Source organism: Oncorhynchus keta, chromosome 35, assembly GCF_023373465.1.
Source record: "Oncorhynchus keta strain PuntledgeMale-10-30-2019 chromosome 35, Oket_V2, whole genome shotgun sequence".
Taxonomy (NCBI): domain Eukaryota; kingdom Metazoa; phylum Chordata; class Actinopteri; order Salmoniformes; family Salmonidae; genus Oncorhynchus; species Oncorhynchus keta.
The window spans coordinates 80883572-80894783 of NC_068455.1; the positions used below are offsets into that span (position 1 = coordinate 80883572).

General features: G+C 34.8%; 1 long non-coding RNA gene across 50 annotated transcripts; it reads left to right on the forward strand.

Annotated features, from left to right (window-relative positions):
- Positions 1-1750: 1750 nt before the first annotated feature.
- LOC127916350 (uncharacterized) lies at positions 1751-10999 on the forward strand. Of its 50 annotated transcripts, none has more exons than XR_008094592.1 (8): positions 1751-2478; positions 4747-4868; positions 4959-5163; positions 5203-5293; positions 5393-5509; positions 6306-6422; positions 9269-9398; positions 9608-10999. It is a non-coding gene; the product is annotated as an uncharacterized LOC127916350 (long non-coding RNA). The 50 variants fall into 50 exon arrangements; XR_008094578.1 differs by adding an exon at positions 4136-4179 and having other exon boundaries at positions 1751-2434; positions 4959-5293; XR_008094576.1 differs by adding an exon at positions 4287-4369 and having other exon boundaries at positions 1751-2395; positions 4959-5293.
- The last annotated feature ends 213 nt before the right edge of the window (positions 11000-11212 follow it).

Genomic DNA, 11212 nt, shown 5'->3' on the forward strand with positions numbered 1-11212 from the left:
TTCAGTCAGTAGGACACATCTTCCTCCATTTCAGTCAGTTGGACACATCTTCCTCCATTTCATTCAGTTGGACACATCTTCCTCCATTTCATTCAGTTGGACACATCTTCCTCCATTTCAGTCAGTAGGACACATCTTCCTCCATTTCAGTCAGTTGGACACATCTTCCTCCATTTCATTCAGTTGGACACATCTTCCTCCATTTCAGTCAGTAGGACACATCTTCCTCCATTTCAGTCAGTTGGACACATCTTCCTCCATTTCATTCAGTAGGACACATCTTCCTCCATTTCATTCAGTAGGACACATCTTCCTCCATTTCATTCAGTTGGACACATCTTCCTCCATTTCATTCAGTAGGACACATCTTCCTCCATTTCATTCAGTAGGACACATCTTCCTCCATTTCATTCAGTAGGACACATCTTCCTCCATTTCAGTCAGTTGGACACATCTTCCTCCATTTCATTCAGTAGGACACATCTTCCTCCATTTCATTCAGTAGGACACATCTTCCTCCATTTCAGTCAGTTGGACACATCTTCCTCCATTTCATTCAGTAGGACACATCTTCCTCCATTTCATTTAGTTGGACACATCTTCCTCCATTTCATTCAGTAGGACACATCTTCCTCCATTTCATTCAGTTGACACATCTTCCTCCATTTCATTCAGTAGGACACATCTTCCTCCATTTCATTCAGTAGGACACATCTTCCTCCATTTCATTCAGTTGGACACATCTTCCTCCATTTCATTCAGTAGGACACATCTTCCTCCATTTCATTCAGTAGGACACATCTTCCTCCATTTCATTCAGTAGGACACATCTTCCTCCATTTCAGTCAGTTGGACACATCTTCCTCCATTTCATTCAGTAGGACACATCTTCCTCCATTTCATTCAGTAGGACACATCTTCCTCCATTTCAGTCAGTTGGACACATCTTCCTCCATTTCAGTCAGTTGGACACATCTTCCTCCATTTCATTCAGTAGGACACATCTTCCTCCATTTCATTCAGTTGGACACATCTTCCTCCATTTCATTCAGTAGGACACATCTTCCTCCATTTCATTCAGTTGGACACATCTTCCTCCATTTCATTCAGTTGGACACATCTTCCTCCATTTCATTCAGTTGGACACATCTTCCTCCATTTCATTCAGTAGGACACATCTTCCTCCATTTCAGTCAGTTGGACACATCTTCCTCCATTTCATTCAGTAGGACACATCTTCCTCCATTTCATTCAGTTGGACACATCTTCCTCCATTTCATTTGGACACACATCTGTAATGTATGTGAGGCCTTTGAGACATCATACTAAATATGTTGACTTGCTGGTGAAGGGAAATGCAAGTTGACTTCTTTGAGTTGCTGAGTCAGAGGCGCTAAGCCTTGTGGGATATTAATGAATGTGAACTCAGCAACCGTAATTCCAGAACAGTCCCACTGTTGTAATAGTGTGATGTGTATCTTCTGACAGACTCTATGCTGAGTAAAGTCATGTTTTTATCCTAAAACGTTTTTCTACCAGAACCAAAGTGTGGATGCAGTCACTATTTAGAGCAGTCTCATCTCATTAACCCAGAACTATAATCTTGTGTGATTAAGTTCTGGGTTCTTATACTACAGTAGGTGAGACACATGTTATTTGTTACAGCAGTTTCCATTGATACGAACAGAGGTGTTTATGCAAATCAACCCTTTCTGTCTTGACATCTGAAGGAGGAGTCTCTGAAAACCTATTTAAAGCAGTCTGTCCTGACTCAGCTCAGCAGTCTCCAGTCTACCAACTGGTCTCTGTAACTTCATCTTTGTCTCTGTGGTGTACAGTCTTCAGGTGATGATGGGGGTATTGAATCATCTCTCTACTCTCCTCCTCCTCTCTCTCCTTCCTCCTGCTCTCTCTCGTGTAGTGGAGAGGTTCAGTGATGTTCCACAGTGTAAGACGTTCTTCCTGGAGGGGACAACTCCAAATCTCCCAGGTATTTTGGTTGATGGGAAAGTCCAGGACCAGAACCGCTACAAGCCGATCTGCCAGTTGTTTAAACACATGAAGAAAAAGGTTGTTGCCGAAACCTACATGTTTGCAACTCTCTACGACACGACCAACATGATCCCTGTGTTCTCAGCCTCCACCTTCACTGGGGTCGGACCGAGAGAGAAAAGACCAGATACATGGATGATTGAACCTCAGGTAATTCAAACATCTTTTCAAATCTACATTTAATGCCAAGTTAGAACAACAACCTTCAATAGACAATTACTACTGTCTGTCTAGCAAGATACCATGTCTGTTTCATTCCTGAAAGGGATAGTTTCTCAAATAAAAAACAGAAATACCTTATTTACATGAGTATTCACACCCTGGTTTTGTTTGTAATATACAGGTCTAATATACAGGTCTAATATACAGGTCTATTATACAGGTCTAATATACAGGTCAGGTCTAATATACAGGTCTAATATACAGGTCTATTATACAGGTCTAATATGCAGGTCTAATATACAGGTCTAATATACAGGTCTAATATACAGGTCAGGTCTAATATACAGGTCTAATATACAGGTCTATTATACAGGTCTAATATACAGGTCTAATATACAGGTCTATTATACAGGTTAATATACAGGTCAATATACAGGTCTAATACAGGTCTAATATACAGGTCAAATATACAGGTCTAATATACAGGTTATTATACAGGTCTAATATACAGGTCTAATATACAGGTCTATTATACAGGTCTAATATACAGGTCAGGTCTAATATACAGGTCTAATATACAGGTCAGGTCTAATATACAGGTCTAATATACAGGTCTAATATACAGGTCTAATATACAGGTCTATTATACAGGTCTAATATACAGGTCTAATATACAGGTCTATTATACAGGTCTAATATACAGGTCAGGTCTAATATACAGGTCTAATATACAGGTCTAATATACAGGTCTAATATACAGGTCTAATATACAGGTCTAATATACAGGTCTAATATACAGGTCTATTATACAGGTCTAATATACAGGTCTAATATACAGGTCTATTATACAGGTCTAATATACAATATCAGGTCTAATATACAGGTCTAATATACAGGTCTAATATACAGGTCTAATATACAGGTCTAATATACAGGTCTAATCTACAGGTCTAATATACAGGTCAGGTCTAATATACAGGTCTATACAGGTCTAATATACAGGTCTATTATACAGGTCTCTATTATACAGGTCTAATATACAGGTCAGGTAATATACAGGTCTAATATACAGGTCTATTATACAGGTCTAATATACAGGTCCAATATACAGGTCTAATATACAGGTCTAATATACAGGTCTAATATACAGGTCTAATATACAGGTCTATTATACAGGTCTAATATACAGGTCTAATATACAGGTCTAATATACAGGTCTAATATACAGGTCAGGTAATATACAGGTCTAATATACAGGTCTATTATACAGGTCTAATATACAGGTCTAATATACAGGTCTATTATACAGGTCTAATATACAGGTCAGGTAATATACAGGTCTAATATACAGGTCAGGTCTAATATACAGGTCTAATATACAGGGTCTAATTATACAGGTCTAATATACAGGTCTAATATACAGGTCTATATACAGGTCTAATATACAGGTCTAATATACAGGTCAGGTCTAATATACAGGTCTAATATACAGGTCTAATATACAGGTCTAATATACAGGTCTAATATACAGGTCTAATATACAGGTCTAATATACAGGTCTAATATACAGGTCTAATATACAGGTCTAATATACAGGTCTAATATACAGGTCTAATATACAGGTCTAATATACAGGTCTAATATACAGGTCTAATATACAGGTCTAATATCTAATATACAGGTCTATTATACAGGTCTAATATACAGGTCAGGTCTAATATACAGGTCTAATATACAGGTCTAATATACAGGTCTAATATACAGGTCTAATATACAGGGTCTAATATACAGGTCTATTATACAGGTCTAATATACAGGTCTAATATACAGGTCTAATATACAGGTCTAATATACAGGTCTAATATACAGGTCTATTATACAGGTCTAATATACAGGTCCAATATACAGGTCTAATATACAGGTCTAATATACAGGTCAGGTCTAATATACAGGTCTAATATACAGGTCTATTATACAGGTCTAATATACAGGTCTAATATACAGGTCTAATATACAGGTCTAATATACAGGTCAGGTAATATACAGGTCTAATATACAGGTCTATTATACAGGTCTAATATACAGGTCTAATATACAGGTCTATTATACAGGTCTAATATACAGGTCAGGTCTAATATACAGGTCTAATATACAGGTCTATTATACAGGTCTAATATACAGGTCTAATATACAGGTCTAATATACAGGTCTAATATACAGGTCTAATATACAGGTCTAATATACAGGTCTAATATATACAGGTCAGGTCTAGGTCTAATATACAGGTCTAATATACAGGTCTATTATACAGGTCTAATATACAGGTCTAATATACAGGTCTAATATACAGGTCTAATATACAGGTCTATTATACAGGTCTAAATATACAGGTCTAATATACAGGTCTATTATACAGGTCTAATATACAGGTCAGGTCTAATATACAGGGTCTAATATACAGGTCTATATACAGGTCTAATATACAGGTCTAATATACAGGTCTAATATACAGGTCTAATATATAATATACAGGTCTATTATACAGGTCTAATATACAGGTCTAATATACAGGTCTAATATACAGGTCTAATATACAGGTCAGGTCTAATATACAGGTCTAATATACAGGTCTATTATACAGGTCTAATATACAGGTCTAATATACAGGTCTAATATACAGGTCTATTATACAGGTCTACAGGTCAGGTATATACAGGTCTAATATACAGGTCTAATATATACAGGTCTATTATACAGGTCTAATATACAGGTCAGGTCTAATATACAGGTCTAATATACAGGTCTAATATACAGGTCTAATATACAGGTCAGGTCTAATATACAGGTCTAATATACAGGTCTAATATACAGGTCTAATATACAGGTCTATTATACAGGTCTAATATACAGGTCTAATATACAGGTCTAATATACAGGTCTAATATACAGGTCTAATATACAGGTCTAATATACAGGTCTATTATACAGGTCTAATATACAGGTCTAATATACAGGTCTATTATACAGGTCTAATATACAGGTCTAATATACAGGTCTAATATACAGGTCTAATATACAGGTCTAATATACAGGTCTAATATACAGGTCTAATATACAGGTCTAATATACAGGTCTAATATATATATACAGGTCTAATATACAGGTCTAATATATACAGGTCTAATATACAGGTCTAATATACAGGTCTAATATACAGGTCTAATATACAGGTCTAATATACAGGTCTATTATACAGGTCTAATATACAGGTCTAATATACAGGTCTAATATACAGGTCTAATATACAGGTCTAATATACAGGTCTAATATACAGGTCTATTATACAGGTCTAATATACAGGTCTCTAATATACAGGTCTATATACAGGTCAGGTCTAATATACAGGTCTAATATACAGGTCTAATATACAGGTCTCTAATATACAGGTCTATTATACAGGTCTAATATACAGGTCTAATATACAGGTCAGGTCTAATATACAGGTCTAATATACAGGTCTAATATACAGGTCTAATATACAGGTCTAATATACAGGTCTATTATATACAGGTCTAATATACAGGTCTAATATACAGGTCTAATATACAGGTCTATTATACAGGTCTAATACAGGTCTATTATACAGGTCAGGTCTAATATACAGGTCTAATATACAGGTCTAATATACAGGTCTATTATACAGGTCTAATATACAGGTCTAATATACAGGTCTAATATACAGGTCTAATACAGGTAATATACAGGTCTAATATACAGGTCTAATATACAGGTCTAATATACAGGTCTAATATACAGGTCTAATATACAGGTCTAATATACAGGTCTAATATACAGGTCTATTATACAGGTCTAATATACAGGTCTATATACAGGTCTGATATACAGGTCTAATATACAGGTCTAATATACAGGTCTAATATACAGGTCAGGTCTAATATACAGGTCTAATATATCTAATATACAGGTCTAATATACAGGTCAGGTCTAATATACAGGTCTAGGTCTAATACAGGTACAGGTCTAATATACAGGTCAGGTCTAATATACAGGTCTGATATACATATATACAGGTCTAATATACAGGTCTAATATACAGGTCTAATATACAGGTCTAATATACAGGTCTAATATACAGGTCTATTATACAGGTCTAATATACAGGTCTAATATACAGGTCTAATATACAGGTCTAATATACAGGTCTAATATACAGGTCTATTATACAGGTCTAATATACAGGTCTGATATACAGGTCTAATATACAGGTCTAATATACAGGTCTAATATACAGGTCTAATATACAGGTCTAATATACAGGTAATATACAGGTCTAATATACAGGTCTAATATACAGGTCAGGTCTAATATACAGGTCTACAGGTCTAATATACAGGTCTAATATACAGGTCTATACAGGTCTATATACAGGTCTAGGGTCTATTATACAGGTCTAATATACAGGTCTAATATACAGGTCTATTATACAGGTCTAATATACAGGTCTATTATACTAATATACAGGTCTAATATACAGGTCTAATATACAGGTCTAATATACAGGTCTAATATACAGGTAATATACAGGTCTAATATACAGGTCTAGGTCTAATATACAGGTCTAATATACAGGTCTAATATACAGGTCTATATACAGGTCAATATACAGGTCTAATATACAGGTCTAATATACAGGTCTAATATACAGGTCTAATATACAGGTCTAATATACAGGTCTAATATACAGGTCTATTATATACAATATACAGGTCTAATATACAGGTCTAATATACAGGTCTACAGGTCTAATATACAGGTCTATTATACAGGTCTGACATCTCAATATACAGGTCTAATATACAGGTCTAATATACAGGTCTAATATACAGGTCTAATATACAGGTCTAATATACAGGTCTAATATACAGGTCTATTATACAGGTCTAATATACAGGTCTAATATACAGGTCAGGTCTAATATACAGGTCTAATATACAGGTCTATTATACAGGTCTAATATACAGGTCTAATATACAGGTCTAATATACAGGTCAGGTAATATACAGGTCTATTATACAGGTCAGGTATATACAGGTCTAATATACAGGTCTAATATACAGGTCTAATATACAGGTCTAATATACAGGTCTAATATACAGGTCTAATATACAGGTCTAATATGGCCAGGTCTAATATACAGGTCTAATATACAGGTCTAATATACAGGTCTAATATACAGGTCTAATATACAGGTCTAATATACAGGTCTAATATACAGGTCAATATACAGGTCTAATATACAGGTCTAATATATAATATACAGGTCTAATATACAGGTCTAATATACAGGTCTAATATACAGGTCTAATATACAGGTCTAATATACAGGTCAGGTCTAATATACAGGTCTAATATACAGGTCTAATATACAGGTCTAATATACAGGGTCTAATATACAGGTCTAATATACAGGTCTAATATACAGGTCTAATATACAGGTCTAATATACAGGTCAGGTCTAATATACAGGTCTAATATACAGGTCTAATATACAGGTCTAATATACAGGTCTAATATACAGGTCAGGTCTAATATACAGGTCTAATATAATATACAGGTCTAATATACAGGTCTAATATACAGGTCTAATATACAGGTCTAATATACAGGTCTAATATAATATACAGGTCTAATACAGGTATTATACAGGTCTAATATACAGGTCTAATATACAGGTCTAATATACAGGTCTAATATACAGGTCTAATATACAGGTCTAATATACAGGTCTAATATACAGGTAATATACAGGTCTAATATACAGGTCTAATATACAGGTCTCTAATATACAGGGTCTAATATACAGGTATCAGGTCTAATATACAGGTCAGGTCTAATATACAGTCTAATATACAGGTCTAATATACAGGTCAGGTAATATACAGGTCTAATATACAGGTCTAATATACAGGTCTAATATACAGGTCTAATATACAGGTCAGGTCTAATATACAGGTCTAATATACAGGTCTAAATATACAGGTCTAATATACAGGTCTAGGTCTAATATACAGGTCTAATATACAGGTCAATATACAGGTCTAATATACAGGTCTAATATACAGGTCTAATATACAGGTCTAATATACAGGTCTAATATACAGGTCTAATATACAGGTCAGGTCTAATATACAGGTCTAATATACAGGTCTAATATTCAGGTCTAATATACAGGTCTAATATACAGGTCAGGTCTAATATACAGGTCTAATATACAGGTCTAATATACAGGTCAGTCTAATATACAGGTCTATTATCTAATATACAGGTCTAATATACAGGTCTAATATACAGGTCTAATATACAGGTCTAATATTCATACAGGTCTAATATACAGGTCTAATATACAGGTCTAATATATACAGGTCTAATATACAGGTCTAATATTCATAATATACAGGTCTAATATACAGGTCTAATATACAGGTCTAATATACAGGTAATATACAGGTCTAATATACAGGTCTAATATTCATACAGGTCTAATATACAGGTCTAATATACAGGTCTAATATACAGGTCTAATATACAGGTCAGGTCTAATATACAGGTCTAATATACAGGTCTAATATACAGGTCTAATATTCAGGTCTAATATACAGGTCTAATATATCAGGTCTAATATACAGGTCTAATATACAGGTCTAATATACAGGTCTAATATACAGGTCTAATATACAATATTCAGGTCTAATATACAGGTCTAATATACAGGTCTAATATACAGGTCTAATATTCAGGTCTAATATACAGGTCTAATATACAGGTCTAATATACAGGTCTAATATACAGGTCTAATATACAGGTCTAATATACAGGTCAGGTCTAATATACAGGTCTAATATACAGGTCTGGTCTAATATACAGGTCTAATATACAGGTCTAATATACAGGTCTAATATACAGGTCTATTATACAGGTCTAATATACAGGTCTAATATACAGGTCAGGTCTAATACAGGTCTAATATACACAGGTCTATTATACAGGTCTAATATACAGGTCTATTATACAGGTCTAATATACAGGTCTAATATACAGGTCTAATATACAGGTCTAATATACAGGTCTATTATACAGGTCTAATATACAGGTCTATTATACAGGTCTAATATACAGGTCTAATATACAGGTCTAATATATACAGGTCAGGTCTAATATACAGGTCTAATATACAGGTCTGATATACAGGTCTAATATACAGGTCTAATATACAGGTCAGGTCTAATATACAGGTCTAATATACAGGTCTAATATACAGGTCTAATATACAGGTCTAATATACAGGTCTAATATACAGGTCACTATTATACAGGTCTAATATACAGGTCTAATATACAGGTCTAATATACAGGTCAGGTCTAATATACAGGTCTAATATACAGGTCAGGTCTAATATACAGGTCTAATATACAGGTCAGGTCTAATATACAGGTCTAATATACAGGTCAGGTCTAATATACAGGTTTGATATACAGGTTGAATTTACAGGTCAGTTCAGTGAATAATGATGAATATTGTTCCTACAGCTGGACGGAGGAGTAGAACAAGTTATGGGTCTGGAGAAACAAGGGGTCATTTATACTCACCAGGCTGTCAATCAGGATTATGATGAATACGGTAAATACAAGAAGGTGAACAAAGGTCACATGTTTTCAAAAGCTTTCGCTAACCAACCTGTTAATCAGGACTCCACCTTTACCCTGACAAACGCTGTTCCTCAAGTACAGTCATTTAATGAAGGTAGCTGGGGAAAGATGGAGTGTGCGGTTAGAAAGATAATCCAGGATCAATGCCTTGATAATAATGGTCAACCCAAGGCCTATGTGGTGACTGGAGCAGTTCCCAGTGTCAACAACAAACTGAACAACAGAGTGAACATCCCAGATCTCATGTGGACAGCCTACTGCTGTTACAACAGCAAGAAGAAAGAGTGGATGGCCAAAGCACACTGGGGTGAGAACAAAGAGGAAACAAAAGTATTGAACCCCCATACCTTGTCAGAGCTGTATGACATGTTGAAGCAGCACTACCCAGGTGATGGTGAGGTACAGGTGTTCCCAGATCAGTGTCCAAGAGGTTCTTCTCAGAAAGAGAGAGAGAAGAGCAGAGAGAGGGAGGTAGGAAGTGGGGATATTAGCGGGAAAGGGTTAATGAAATGTGATGAGGATTGTAAATGTGTCTCTTTGTAGGTGACAGTCCCAGAGTTTGGTCCAGTGGTAACACAGACAACTCTAAAACACATTTACCATTATATGTTCTGAATGTAATTCTATCACTGTTACCATGGAGATACTATTATATGTTCTGAATGTAATTCTATCACTGTTACCATGGAGATACTATTATATGTTCTGAATGTAATTCTATCACTGTTACCATGGAGATACTATTATATATTCTGAATGTAATTCTATCACTGTTACCATGGAGATACTATTATATGTTCTGAATGTAATTCTATCACTGTTACCATGGAGATACTATTATATATTCTGAATGTAATTCTATCACTGTTACCATGGAGATACTATTATATATTCTGAATGTAATTCTATCACTGTTACCATGGAGATACTATTATATATTCTGAATGTAATTCTATCACTGTTACCATGGAGATACTATTATGTTCTGAATGTAATTCTATCACTGTATGTCTCCATCTTCTTCCCATCTGAAGGAATAAACATCTATAATGAATGAAGCCTGTGAGAGTCTGGTGTTTTGTTCTCATGCTGTTTAAATGTAACCAAGTGACTCCAATAGAAATAAGCAAATAAGAATTTGTTCTTTACTGACTTGCCAAGTTAAATAAAGGTAAAATTATTTTAAAAAGGATTTTCAAGCAGTGTTGTCAAATCATCTCACCAGCAGAGGTCAGCCTTGCTTCAGTTTTCAAACCTCCAATCCATGACCT